This window comes from Myotis lucifugus, unplaced genomic scaffold (assembly GCF_000147115.1).
Source record: "Myotis lucifugus unplaced genomic scaffold, Myoluc2.0 scaffold_130, whole genome shotgun sequence".
Classification (NCBI taxonomy): Eukaryota; Metazoa; Chordata; class Mammalia; order Chiroptera; family Vespertilionidae; genus Myotis; species Myotis lucifugus.
In genome coordinates this window covers 621,904-635,141 of record NW_005871178.1, presented here as the reverse complement: position 1 = coordinate 635,141, position 13,238 = coordinate 621,904, and the positions used below count along the sequence as shown (strand labels likewise).

Here is a 13,238-nt window from a genome sequence, read left to right as displayed (position 1 = left end):
ATTAACAAAGCAGACGGAAGTAACAATTTTTGGCAGCCCACCCCTTCACACACACACACACACACACACACACACACACACACGTTCAGTCAGCATTTTAAATTTAGGAAGCCAACGTCAATTCAGGGGCATTACAAGTTATGTTCTTTTATGTATGTCAGCAAACTAATACACCCCTTTATTTTTTTGTGAATAAGAGGAAATTGCTTACTTCCAGTTATAATTTACCTTGAAATAGGCTTCAATAGCTACAATAATATACCACAAACCTGAGCAATGACAATACAAGTACTTTGCCTGGTAGTCCTACTTTTCATGTTTTAATATATATTACCTATAATACTCCTTTCTACAAATATGATCGCCTTCATCTGGGAATCTCATAGAATGCTGTGATTACCTATACACAGCCCCATAACTATGCTCCTCATTTTTAATTTTTGTTAAAGGAAACTACTAAAAACTTAAAGTGAAAAACACATGAGAAGGACAAGGGAAAAGTATGGACATATAAGTGGAATATTAATACCATGCAGTTAACTTTTTACTAAGAGAACCTTCAGATGCATACACGTAATGAATGTGCCATTACATAGCATGACTCACAAATGAGAAACTAGCTCAGAGAAATAGCACAGTCTAGTAGAACGCGCCCGCGTGCCACAGGGCTCATGATTGGCAGGAATCTGGACTGTCACACACCTTGAATGTGGTACTTACTCTCTGGCTTCTGACTGGGAGCCCAGAAACCTGAGTCTTTCCTCTCAGAGTCACCACTAATTCTAGGGCCCTGAGCCAAGTGCCTTTCCCTCGGGGTCTCTAGTCCTCCTCTGGGCTTGGGATAGGAGTATCTCAAGGCTCCCCCTGTCTGTCTATCCGATGATGGGGAGCATCTCGCAACCTTCCTGCACGTGAGGAGGCTCTGTGGCCAGATCTGGGCGTCCCAGGACGGGCATCTTGCTGCCACCACAGGTGTGCTGAAGAGGAGCACCTCTCAGAGATGCGGTGCAGTCCTGGCCTCTTCATTTCTGGTGGCAACTTGACAGCACAGCTCAGGTGCCTGATGAAACCTCCCCACAGTGTAAAGCAAGGGGGGGGGGGGGGTAATAAACGACAACAGCTACCAGTCTTTGGCGGCTGTGCATGTTGTTACTAAGTGACTATGATTAAGGTTTAAAGCCCAGTATTGGCCAACTGGGCTTCTCCCTCTTCAACCCTGCAGGTATCCCTAGGAATCCAACCCCCCTTCCTTCCTTTCTTCTTCAAAGGGCGAATGAAATGCTGCAGACAGGGTGGTGAGGGAGAGGAGAGAGCTCAGATAACCTTGATAGGGTAGTGGTTGATCTGTCCACAAGATAACACCCAAAACTTATTTTTATTTTGTGTTGGGGGAGGGAGTTTTACATTGTCACAGAAAAGAACAACCAGTTCCACAACTATGTGGCTAATATAATGAAGAAAATGTGTGTGTGTGTGGGGGGGGAGGGCGGGCATGGAGGCGAGGTAAGGCACAGTGACCTCCCCATACAAGCAATGCTAGTCCTCTAACCTCCCCGTATGCTACCTCAGACCAGCACTCCCTGAGCGCCAGGCCGCTGCATTCTTGGCCAAGAATTTTCCAGCAGTACACCATGTCTTTTCTCCTCCTGATGTTCCTGCCTTTACAACTGGCGAGTGTGTGTTTTTAAAAATAAAGGTTTGGAGCTTCCCACAACTCCAACCACCAGACAACTTCCTCAGCCCAGTCTCCTTCCTCTCCCCTCACTGAAAGCCACAGCGCACCCATCTGCATATTAAAAGAGCTCAACTTCATGGGATCTTAAGGGTCACCAGTCCAACCATGAGAAAGCACATACCTTACTGTCTTACTGCAATCCACAGAAATACCAAAGACCCCCACTCTTGTAGTAATATTTAAACACACCCATTCGTGCTTCATAATAACTTTAGTGACTTAAATCGAGGAGGCATTTTTGTCACATACCCATTGAAATGATGAAGGCAGGAAGGGACCACCTAGTTTGACCAAAGTCACATCTGTAAGTAGAACCTCTTACCTCTCGACTCCCAGCCAATGCTGAGCCACTACGCCCATCAGGCCAGGCCACCCACCCGGGTGTGGAGAGCATGCAGCAATGATAGGAGTGGAAAGCACAGAAACAAAGATGGAAAAAACGGGAGAGAGATTTTGCAACATCAATGATGAGAGAATCACTGATCGGCTGCCTCCTGCACACCCCCTACTGGGGATCGAGCCTTCAACCCAGACATGTGCCCTGATTGGGAATCTAACCATGACCTCCTGGTTCATAGGTGGATGCTCAACCACTGAGCCACACCGGCTGGGCATGGCTGTGATAACATATTATGACGGGGCAGAGAAGTAAAGAGAAGCCCTAGAGAGAATATGAGGTGGAGACAATGTCGGTGATATTTAATCAAACATCCTGGGGGCCCAATTTGATTCCTCTATTCCCAACTGTACTGACTCTCCACTGGGCACAAGGCAAGTACAAAAACGACCAGAGGGCTTACTTACTCCCAGGCTCTGCAAGCCTGATAGGGAAAGAGCACAAATCCACAAATAGCAGGGAGGGAGGGAGGAAAAGAAATGGAACCTCCTGCAAGACAAGAAAGGGCATAGCTCAAGTGTCCAACACAGCCCAGGGCAGGAAAGATGACTTGCAGCTTGGAAAGGGAGTTAGGGAAGGCTGCACGGAAGGTGGCATGTCAGCTAGGCCGTGACATCAAAGTAAACATACAAACGTTTCCTAGAAACTCTGTTTTCTAGTCGCAGAAAGAGCTTGAGGAAATGCCACCATCATGACTAGGCAACACATCCTACAGAACTCTCTCCACCGAAGGTCATAAGAAAGACGGGAAATCTTAGATCTCCGGCAGACATTTATCACTGTGGGGTCTAAAGAAAGACTGGGGTGCAGGCTAAAGGTGGAACACTAGGACTGAAAACTAGGCCCAGTTCACCTCCCTAAGAATAACTCAGTCTTTCAAAAGTTTCCTGGCTGTTCCGTAGGACAGTAAGGCTCAGGAGATAGTAAAGATAAGTTAAAAGAAAAGAGTTCTTTTCATGTCCCTTTGCTGACTCAGAGTCTCTCTCTGGACCTGAAGGGCCTCTTGCTTCTATGTAGCTTTCTCTAGAAATGAACTGATAATTCCTCACAAGAAGTAGCCACAGCTCTAGAACTGGGACACTGCACCGCTAAGCTTAATGGGGGAGCAGAGCTGGGTCAGGAGAGCAGCAATGAAGATAAAGAAAAACTACCAGAAGTTTCTCTTTTAGAGGCCCAGGTTGTTGGGCTAGGTCCGTAGTCGGCAAACCGCGGCCCGTGAGCCATATGCGGCTCTTTGGCCCCTTGAGTGTGGCTCTTCCACAAAATACCACGTGCGGGTGCGCACTTACAGTGCGATTGAAACTTCGTGGCCCATGTGCAGAAGTCGGTATTTTGTGAAGAGCCACACTCAAGGGGCCAAAGAGCCGCATGTGGCTCGAGAGCCGCGGTTTGCCGAACCGCAGTTTGCTGACCACTGGGCTCGGTGGGAAGTATTACCAAAGCCCTGTGCTTTTTGGTCTCAGTTGTGCAACTTTAAACAGGGCACAATGTGGTTTGTGCCGCGGATAGAAACCACGCTGGGCTTCACGTGGACATTACACACTGCTGGACAAAACGCTAGCAAGGCACGGAAAACGCTTTTCCTTGTGCTTATTCCTGTCAGTGTCCCATGCAAAGTGGAATACGTTTCAAAGTGGTTGGGTTGGAAGTTGGTTGGGCTTCTGTGACCTCGTGGTCGCTGAGTCAAGGATAAACTGTCTTGGGACCATCCTTCAGAGTGAGGCCTGGCAAAGGCTCTGAGGCAGCTCCGTGCAAGGCGGAGGACGGCAAACTCTGCGGTGGCCACCGAGTGCCCCAGGCTTCCCAGGCACAGCCTCACAGGAACCTGGCTCTTCACACGCTCACCCTGGAGACACCGTCTACCTGTGATGCAATTCGATGACCTCCTTGTGAGGACAGCCGAAGCTTCCACAAAGGAAAAATCCTTTAAAAAGAGTGTTCGCGAGAAATCCCGAAGTACTAGAAAACCCCTCAGCAAAAGAGCAGCTCAGCAGAGCATCCCTCTAAGCTAGGAATCAACTTCCATGGGTGGTTATAAAGGTCACCATGGGTAACTGTCATGTCTAAAACTCATTTGAACCCAAAGTGCTAGGCAATGAGTCCAAACCGAACCAAACCAAACAAGCCAATGACAGCTAGTTTGAAAGCGCGACACCTGCAGTGTACTGTGCCGTGTGTGTGTGTGTGTGTGTGTGTGTGTGTGTTCGTGTGTGTGTCCCCATGTGACGGTCCTTCCTACGTCCCGTTAGGCCCCTGGCAAGGCAAGCTCATTTGGGATGCTGATAAGCATCAATGATAGCCACTTCCTTCTCTGTCTGCTGAGATAATATTTATTCATTAAACACATACAAGAGTCTGAAATACATACTTTAAAACTCTTCTGGTTGACATGGCACACTGTGGCACCACAACTCCAATATCACATTCTGTTATGCAACAGACGAGCTTTGATATGCCACAACTTTTGTAGTAGGGACAAAATCTCAAGAAGGAACCCTTCAAGTTCTTTGCAACCAAATGAATAATGGTCACTTATGACATTTGTATGCCATTAAGAAAATCACCATGTAGTTCATTTGACCTCTTTGAGGTTCAAGTTCTTCATCTGCAAATAAGCATAATAATAGCGGCTACAGCCTCACCTTTGATATGAATCAAATGAAATATTACACATGATGACACCTGATGAGCGATCATGTAAAAATGCACATTATCCCAAGGATCCTTCTAAAGGCCTCAATTCCCATCCTGGCCTTGAATCGACATCCTGTCAGATTCATCTAAAATATTTTTTGTTCATGAATAGCCTTGCTCAAAACTTCTGAGAGACAAGCCTCCAATAGGCATTGGGTAAACTATTCATACATGAGCCTGGAAGTCAGGTCTTCCTACCATCTCCAACTTCATCCTTTGAAAAATCTCCCCACCTGGACCCTCTTGTCCTGGGCAACCAGGTCAAAAATGGTACATTGGTCTTTTCACAGATTCTTTAGGCTCAGCCCCTGTGCTATCAGGACTGTCTTCTGATCTCAGGTGATCACAGTCCATCACCCCCACCTCTGCCCGCTCCAGCAGCAACCCTACCCCATCGAGAAGACCTTATCTATCCCATGGGCCCAAGAGAGCTCACCCTGATCTCTCCCTGTATCACATGGCCCTTGCAGTTTACTATTTGTTATTCGTGTTTACATGTTCCGGTACATTCTTTAAAACACATCAATTCTCAACTATAGGTCATTTATTTTTTACAGAATTATGAATTTTGCTTAATAACATTTTAGGACATATAGGAATACAGCACAACCGCAAGCTACAAAAAAGTTGCAAATATTTTCAAAGTCATTAAGTGCCTGGTTCAAAAGCATAGTAGGGAGATGGGAGAGGGCTGCTATCCTCATGGGCATTCCACTTCCACGTTTGATGACTTATATAAACCAACATATCCTGACTCTTTTTGGTTAGAGAATTCTGAATTCCACTTAAAAAAACAAACAAAAACAAAACAAACAAACAAAAAAGGAGCCCTAGTTAGGTAGCTCAGTTGGTTAGATCATTGTCCTGATATGCCAAGGATGTGGGTTCCATCCCCGGTCAGGGCACATACAAGAAACAACCAATGAATGCGTAAGTAAGTGAAACAACTAATCAATGTCTGTCTGTCTGTCTCTCCCTCTCTCTCTCCTTCCCTTCCTCTCTCATCAGTAAATAAAACCATTTATTTTAAAAAAGGAGAGGGGTGGGCTATAATTATATTTAATGGTTTTTAATTTTTAAATTTATTTCAACTTCTGTGGATTCCATTCATCAATTTACAAAGAGGCCAGCCCAAATTTAAATTAGTTCAGTTTCTGAAAAAGTTTCTAAAACATTAGTGCTTGAATAGAGATAGATGATATATTGTTAAAGACTAAGGCTTGAGATGCTTATATACCTAAAACTACAATAGGATACTGTTACAGTTTAAAAGATTTTAAATCACAGAGGCATATAGCCTGATTATAACTGTCTAAATGTTCTGAAAGTCTTATATCTATTATAAAACATCATAATTCATGGTAGGCTTCAGTTATATAATAATGTATTATAAAGCCAGAAGTTTGGAAGGGGACTACTTCTGTCAACATTTTAAAAACCCTGTCTTCCATATCTAAAACATCATTCCAAATGAGTGAATTAATGAGTAATGAACTCATAATTAAAATTAAATATTGTTTATATGCAACATTCAAAAGACCCAACTATTTAGCTCCTGAATTTTGTCAGCTCTTTTATGTTTTGCTAAGTTATAATTATTCAAGTACCTTTGACTGTATCTTTAAGACTGGTCTTACTTAAAGGTTCTCTCTTAATATATCCTGAATACTTAATATCTACAAGGAAAAGTGCTACATTAATAAGAAAAAAAATAAAGTCATAATAAATAGTAATAAAGTTGTAAAGTTTTCCAAAGCCATATTGCAAGATCCCATTTAACTTGGACTAGATATCTTAGGAAAATAAATATGTTATCTTTCACAATGGCTCTGCAGAACTAAGTTTTAGACTCCTATGTTTTCTATAAATATAGTCACAATTTCTTTGGTAGAAAACACAGACCTTTTAAAAGACTCTACCAAATAACTTACCACCATATTTCTGTATGTTCTATTCCCAATTACTTATGAAATGATCCATGACTTTACTAACTGGCTAGAGATTAAGTTTCCATAATACAAACTCTTGCAAAGATGACAGCAATTTAGCATCCGCAATTGGTCAAAAACAATCTACAGAACACACTTAAGGAATTGGAGTAAATTAGAAGATAATTCTTTTACATAAAAAAAAAGTGATAAGAAAAAATTCAGAAGTAGGTTCCAAATATGGCTTTTACATTTCAGAAATTTTCTCATTTCTTCACCAGAAGTACTGGAGAAATGTGACTCATTTATTGAGAGCTTTCAAAGTCCACTCATGGTAAGCAACTGATGAAAATGATCTTGACCAGAAACAGTGAGAATCAAAACTTCTGGTGGTTAAATCAGGTCCTACCAACACACCTTCAATAAGCTAGTGCTGGCAAACACCCCTTAGCCTTATGTTTGTGGTAATTCAGTTGTTCTCATGGCAGCATGTCAAGATGTCATAAATAGCGATTTATTATTTCTCTGGAGTATCAAAAAGCTGCTGACCTAAGAGAGTTTGACAAATAAATGCCCTGTTTACAAAGGAAGGCTTCTAAAGGGAAAAAAGGGCACGCACCACTTTTATAATGTATCAAAGTTTTCTCTTTTATGCTCTTGCTTGAATACATAATAAGCCTTTAAAAATGAAATGTCAAAATATTACAGTAATATAAGAGGCATCTCAATTATCTCCTAGAAAAGAATGGGATATGCTTTCAGACTGGTCAGTAAAATGACTTACTTTAAACTTAATTAAAGGAAAGAAGTTTTAAATAATTATTTGCCAAAGTCTCACCTTCTAGTTATACTGTCAGAAATGTTTTAAAGAGAATTCAAGTATTAACAATATAATACAAGCAGAGGTACTTTTTGTGTGTGTATGTCAAATTCCAACCCTCCTGTGTTGGTCAAAGCACTTTTCAAGAAACCTGACGAGAAATGCTCAAAAACCACTTTAAAATTGAACAAAAGAAAAGATCTAAGGCTGCTTTGAACACACTCTTGCAGTGAATATTTTCTGTGAAACACCACAGTGCAGCCAGCCTAGAAGCTGGGATGTAACTGATGTAACTCATAAGAGAAAGGCTGCATTGAAGGAAGCACTCCCTCGCCTCTTCCAGTTCTTCAAGGGTCCTGATACCCCAAACTCCTAATTTATTCTACAATATTCTTTACCAATACAGAGTCTCTCTTTAATACCTTCCAACAAGAGAGCTGGACCTCAGTCTAGCGGTGTTTTTTCTTTAGTCCATGCCAATAAATATCATTTGCACCTAATAAGTATCTCCAAATCCCTTCTTTCCAGCAGCTAACGTTTGAGTTGTCAGCAAGCTTTAAAAAAAAAAAAAAGGAAAGAAAAAATCTAGAATAAAAGGGCAATTAGATTCCTAAAAGTGTGTCTCAATTTGCATAACAATGCACCACCTTGCCTTCAAACCTGACACACCTCTTAACACTTTATCACTGTGCTAGCAGTGGGCTGGAAGCCTACCAAGTCTAGTGTGGGCAAACAAGCCTTGGGTAATAGTCCCCCAAATAAATGGTGGAAAGTATTACCCAAAACATCTGAATGTGCCTCTGTAAGGAAATACACACACATTCAACACTGGGCATGGTTTTTATTTTAGTACAACTCTCAGTGGTTTCTGAGTTGTACTGGTTGGGCAGGAATTTTCTCCACATGCAAGCAACAATCTCTCTGCTCATACAAGCATTCTGTTCCTACAAGCATGGCATAACCAGATGTAAATAAGTAAGTCCTTTGAAATGGAAGTTTAAAATTTAACCCTGCTATTGGTAACGCACAGACGTGAAAAGTAACCACTCAATACAGCAGACAAACGTGTATCCTTAATGTCTTCCTTATGCTCTACCATTACACATACTTGGGAAGACAGGCTGCACATAATGACAACGATGACACGAACCAGGGTCGCTTTGATTTTTCAAAAGCACCAACCTCCTTCAGGTCAGGCAGGGAGGAGAACAGGCGACAACCTTGCAAAACTCTCCCAAAAGTTATATAAACAAAGGAGGGGAGAAGCCCAAATGGGTTCTGCACCCATGTGCTACTAAAATTACATAACAACCGGTGCAGGCACTAAAGAAGGAATGGCTTCTGCACAACACTCCCACTTCCCTCGACCCCCGAGCCTGTCTCCTTCTTCTTGAAAAGCCAAACGCCTGGCAAGATCAAGTGGACAACTGTGAATATTTATTTTATTGCTGGAGTAAATCCTGCCAGAGTTGGAGGCACGTTTAGGCCCGAAGTTTGAATGTGCAACACACAGGGAGCAGCGACTCCACTCTCGGGACCCGCAGGAGAAAGAACTGACAAGCGACAACATCCAGGAAGGCCTTCTCCTTCCCCCTCAGGATGCCTCCCGCTGGAAAGTTTCCACGCAATCGATCGAAGGGCAAGGAGCCCATTTCCCCCGCCTGCCTGACTTTGCAGGAAAAGCGAGCGGGGAGACCAGAGGGAGCGGGCAGGGAAAGTACTGGAAAGATCCGCACCCAGCGGGTGGCGGCGACGCAGGCTGCTTACCTGGGGTCCGCGGAACAAAAAGAGGAGCGGGGCTCGCCGAGCCTGCGGTGGCGGCGCGGTCGGCGGCCGGGAGCCGGTGTCCGCCGGAGCCCTAGGCCCGCGCCGTAGCCCGCGGCCCAGCCCCGGCCGCCGCTTCCTCGCTCGCGCGCGTCATGTCACGGCGATCAAACATGTCTGTGTGCGCTTCGCTGCTGTGACTTCCTGATTCTCTGCTGCTCGCGCGCGCACACTCACCCTCACAGCCACACGCACACGCCACCTCGACCTGCCCCCGCCACCAACCTGGCCTGTCCTCCCCGGGCTCTGGGGGAGGGCGCCAGCAGGGGCATCTGCCCGCGCCGCTGCTCCCGACGCACTGGCCCCGGCGCGCACAACACACTCACATTCACGCGCGAACACACTCGCGTCGGCCCCGAGGGTTCGGAGACGCGAGCCACGGGAGCTCGCCACCCCCCTCCACCCCCCACCCCACCCTACTTAGCTGCCCTGACAAACTTTTTTTTCCTGCCTGATCCGCGTCCAACTTCCCTCCACCCCCACCCCCCAGCAGTCCGGCCAGCCCAGCGCTCACCAAAATCAGCCGCAAACTGCAACCCGGATAAAAATAATAATGCAGCCCAGGCGGCGGGGGCGAGCGCGCAGCACTGGCAGGAGGCGATTTCCCCGCGTGTACCGGAAACCGGCCCGAGTGCCCACATCAGGGCGCGGGTGTCTGCCGGAGCCCGCACTACTGCGTCCGGCCCGCGCGGTGCAACTGAGCCCGGACTGCAAGGTCCGGTGCGGGGGCACCCGAAAGCAATTGGACTCGGAAGTGCGCCCCCGCAGCCGAAAGGCGGGCGAAGGGTTTGGCGCGGCCGGACCGGGTTAATTTGGGGGGAAGTGCCATCGGGAAGTGCATCGCGACACCTTTGCAGGAGGCATGGCCGTGTTTTCCAACGCAAGTGGGAGGAGGGAAGACTGAGGGGGAAAGCAGAAGGGGTTAACCAGGTTGGGATGGGAATAGAGCAACTCGAAAGCAGAGACCCAGAAAGATGGGTGCGTGTTATTCTTGGGATTAAGCTCCCACTGGGTCTCCCCGCCTCCCGTCCTCACTCCCCCCCCACCCCCCACGTCCTTCTCCCCGCTGAAGCCCTTCCCCTTCTCCAGCGAACGCCACCATCGCCGCCCGGGTGTGCGCGGGTCCTGTTTGTGACAGTAAGGCAGAAGAGGATTATCCGGATCATGGCCTCCCGGCCCGAAGCCACAGTCTCTCTCCCTGGCCCCAGAGCGCCCCTAGCACCCGGACAGTTGCGGGCGACCTACGCCTGCGATTCCCGCGGCTCAAGCTGCAGGAAGACTCAAAGCAAAAGAAGACAAACCCGGGGAGGGAGAGGGCAGGGTAAGTGAGCCCCGCGGGCACCTCTGACCTCCTTCGGTGCCTCCTCCCTCCTTCCCAGCTGTGCGGCCCGGGCCAGACACCCCGAACTTCAACGCCCGAGCCCGCGCCGTCGCCAGGTATCAGGAGCAGGAACGCCCGCAGAGCCTCGGGCACAGCGCCCTGGCAGCCCTTTTCCCTAAAGGCCTGACTACCGGTCAGCATTCCTACCCCCGGGCGCCCGAGGGAACGCGCAAAGTGGAGGTGACACCTCCGTTCCGGCACGCACCGGCCCCGCGGCGGTGGCAGCCGCCGCCTCGGCGCGCCGGCCCAGGCTTCTCCGGCCGCTCGCTCGGCTCTCTGCAGCCTTTTAAACTCGTCTCCGGGAAGCGAGTGGCAGCCGCGATCGTTGGCGCCTCGCCGCCTGTCCAGGCTCCTTGCCTTCCTCTCCCGCTGCACTTCCAACTCTTCCGGGGAGGACTGAACGGCCGCATTTCCATTCTCCTCCCCAGTCTTCCAGCCCCCTCCCGCTTACCCCCCAGGCCTTTAAGGGAATGGGGAAGGGGTGTTGCCACCTTGCCAAGTGTGTGCATTGCAACCTTGAGTTGGCAGCGCATCGCTGCCTGCCTAGCCAGGGTCAAGGCTGTGGTTTGTTGGGATTCCCCCTCCTTGAAGTAGTAATTATTACTGTTATTAGAACAGCGAGGTTCGGTTGAAACTTTCCCGTTTCTTCCACCGTCGCCCGGGTTCTGTCGTTAGAGCATTCCACCTGAGGCCCGGGGGGAGGAGGCGGGCTTTTTTTGTTGTTGTTGTGGCGGTTGGCCCGCCTGTTTGTTTTGATCTCGTCGCATGCACAATAAATAATAATTAGGATAATAATGAATAATCCCCGGCGCGGGCGGCGCGGTGCCGGAGGGGTTTGTGAAGCGGCTGCAGCCGGGAGGCCGCGGGGAGGGGAGAGAGGAGAAGGGAGTTGTAAGTTATATTTACCTTGCTCGCGAGGAGTGTGCTGGCTGAAGCTCTTCCCTCTCTGAGTCACCCAGAGTACAGAAACGGAGGAAGAGAGGACTAGATTATGAATATGACTTCATTGATGACAGCCATCCCCTCCTCTTCCTAAACTCGGGCTCCGCCCCTCGCCACCTCCTTGGGCGCCGGAAGACGCGCCGCAGTTGGCCCCGCGCGCCGCTCCTCCCTGCCCGCCCCGGCGCGGGTTGGCGGGAAGCTCCTGTCACTCGACCCCGCTCAGCGACTCCGGGAGCTCGGGGGGAGGAGGGGGCGGTGTGCAAGAATGTGGACGGAGACAGCTCTACTGTATGCGTGGATCCGAGTGTCTGCGAGGCGCCGGCTCTCCGCCGCGTTTGTGCCTGGAGCAGAGAAACTGCGCAGGACGCGGAAAGCCCAAGCCTCGATGGAGTTGGGCGGCCGCCCTCCCTCGGCGCAGTCCTCGTCCAAGGGCGCTGCCGGGCACCCCGGGGGCTGGGGGAGCGGTGGGAGGCGGCCGTAGTAATAGCGTGTAGTAGTTTGGGGTTCTGCGGAGAAGGTGCTGGAATTTAACTGTGCCTCCGCCTGCCAGAGCCAGCCTGCAGAGGGAAAGGGAGGGGACAGGGGAAGGGCTCCGAGTGGCACCAAAGCTGTTTGTGGTACAGTGTTGACCATGAAAAAAACAACAAAAACCAGGCATTGTCTTGCGGGCTGAAACTTTTTATCGCTCTCTCCCGCCAACGTCCGCCCCCCCCTCCACCTCCACCCCCCCGCCAGCTGTAATTATAAATCTGCCCCCTTTCTCTTCCGCAGAGAGGGAGGCAGGCACAAAGAACATTCCTGCCAAACCTGCCTCTTTTCTAAAGGACCTCAAGCTTCCAAATGCCAGTGGGGGAAAAACAGCTGAGGGGCCGAACGCCTTAAAAATAAATAAACCCGCCCCAACCCTTCTGTTCACTTTGTGGACCAGACACGGCACTGGGACGTTCCCTCACCTGTCATCTTCGGTAAAACAGATACAAAAATTTGGAGAAACAACCCCTTTGGGGGCGGGGCGGGCGGGTTAGGGGGGAGTTGAAGCATGGAATCTGCTTTTGATTTAAGGAGGGGAATAGATCTCTTTTTCTCTACAGACCACATAGAATCTTCTCTCCCACCCCACGTTTAAGACCAATTAAAGCTACAAACAGTAAATTGCTGGCACTTTGCGGTTTTGAGATCTCTTGTTCCAGTTTTACCAGCAATACAGTACTTTGGCGGGAGGAATGGGTCAGTGTTTGCTGAGACAATTTTATTTTTAGTTTTATGAAGTGTGAAAGAATGTTAGGTTTTAAATCACGGGCCTATTATTTTAGACTCAGATTGATGTAGGTGCTTGACTCTTAAAATTAAAACTGCTCCTATACAACAGTGTTATGAAAGTATGATTTATTCTTTATTTTGTAATGTAATGGCTTAAATTAGTCATTCAAAGTGCACTGTGACTACTTGGTTGAGGATTTTTCTCCCTCGAGTAAAATCCCATTTTAAGGCCACTTCACTGTTGCAAATTGACTCTA

At 48.1% G+C, this 13,238-nt stretch overlaps 1 protein-coding gene across 1 annotated transcript in view; it reads right to left on the bottom strand.

The window, feature by feature from the left end:
- Window positions 1-11,800, bottom strand: part of SMARCA2 (SWI/SNF related, matrix associated, actin dependent regulator of chromatin, subfamily a, member 2) — a 167,559-nt gene extending 155,759 nt beyond the window's left edge. The window contains exon 1 of the mRNA XM_014460338.2: window positions 11,686-11,800. The gene's annotated coding sequence lies outside the window, so the exon portion shown is untranslated. The remainder of the gene's footprint in view (window positions 1-11,685) is intronic.
- Between the last annotated feature and the right edge of the window lie 1,438 nt (window positions 11,801-13,238).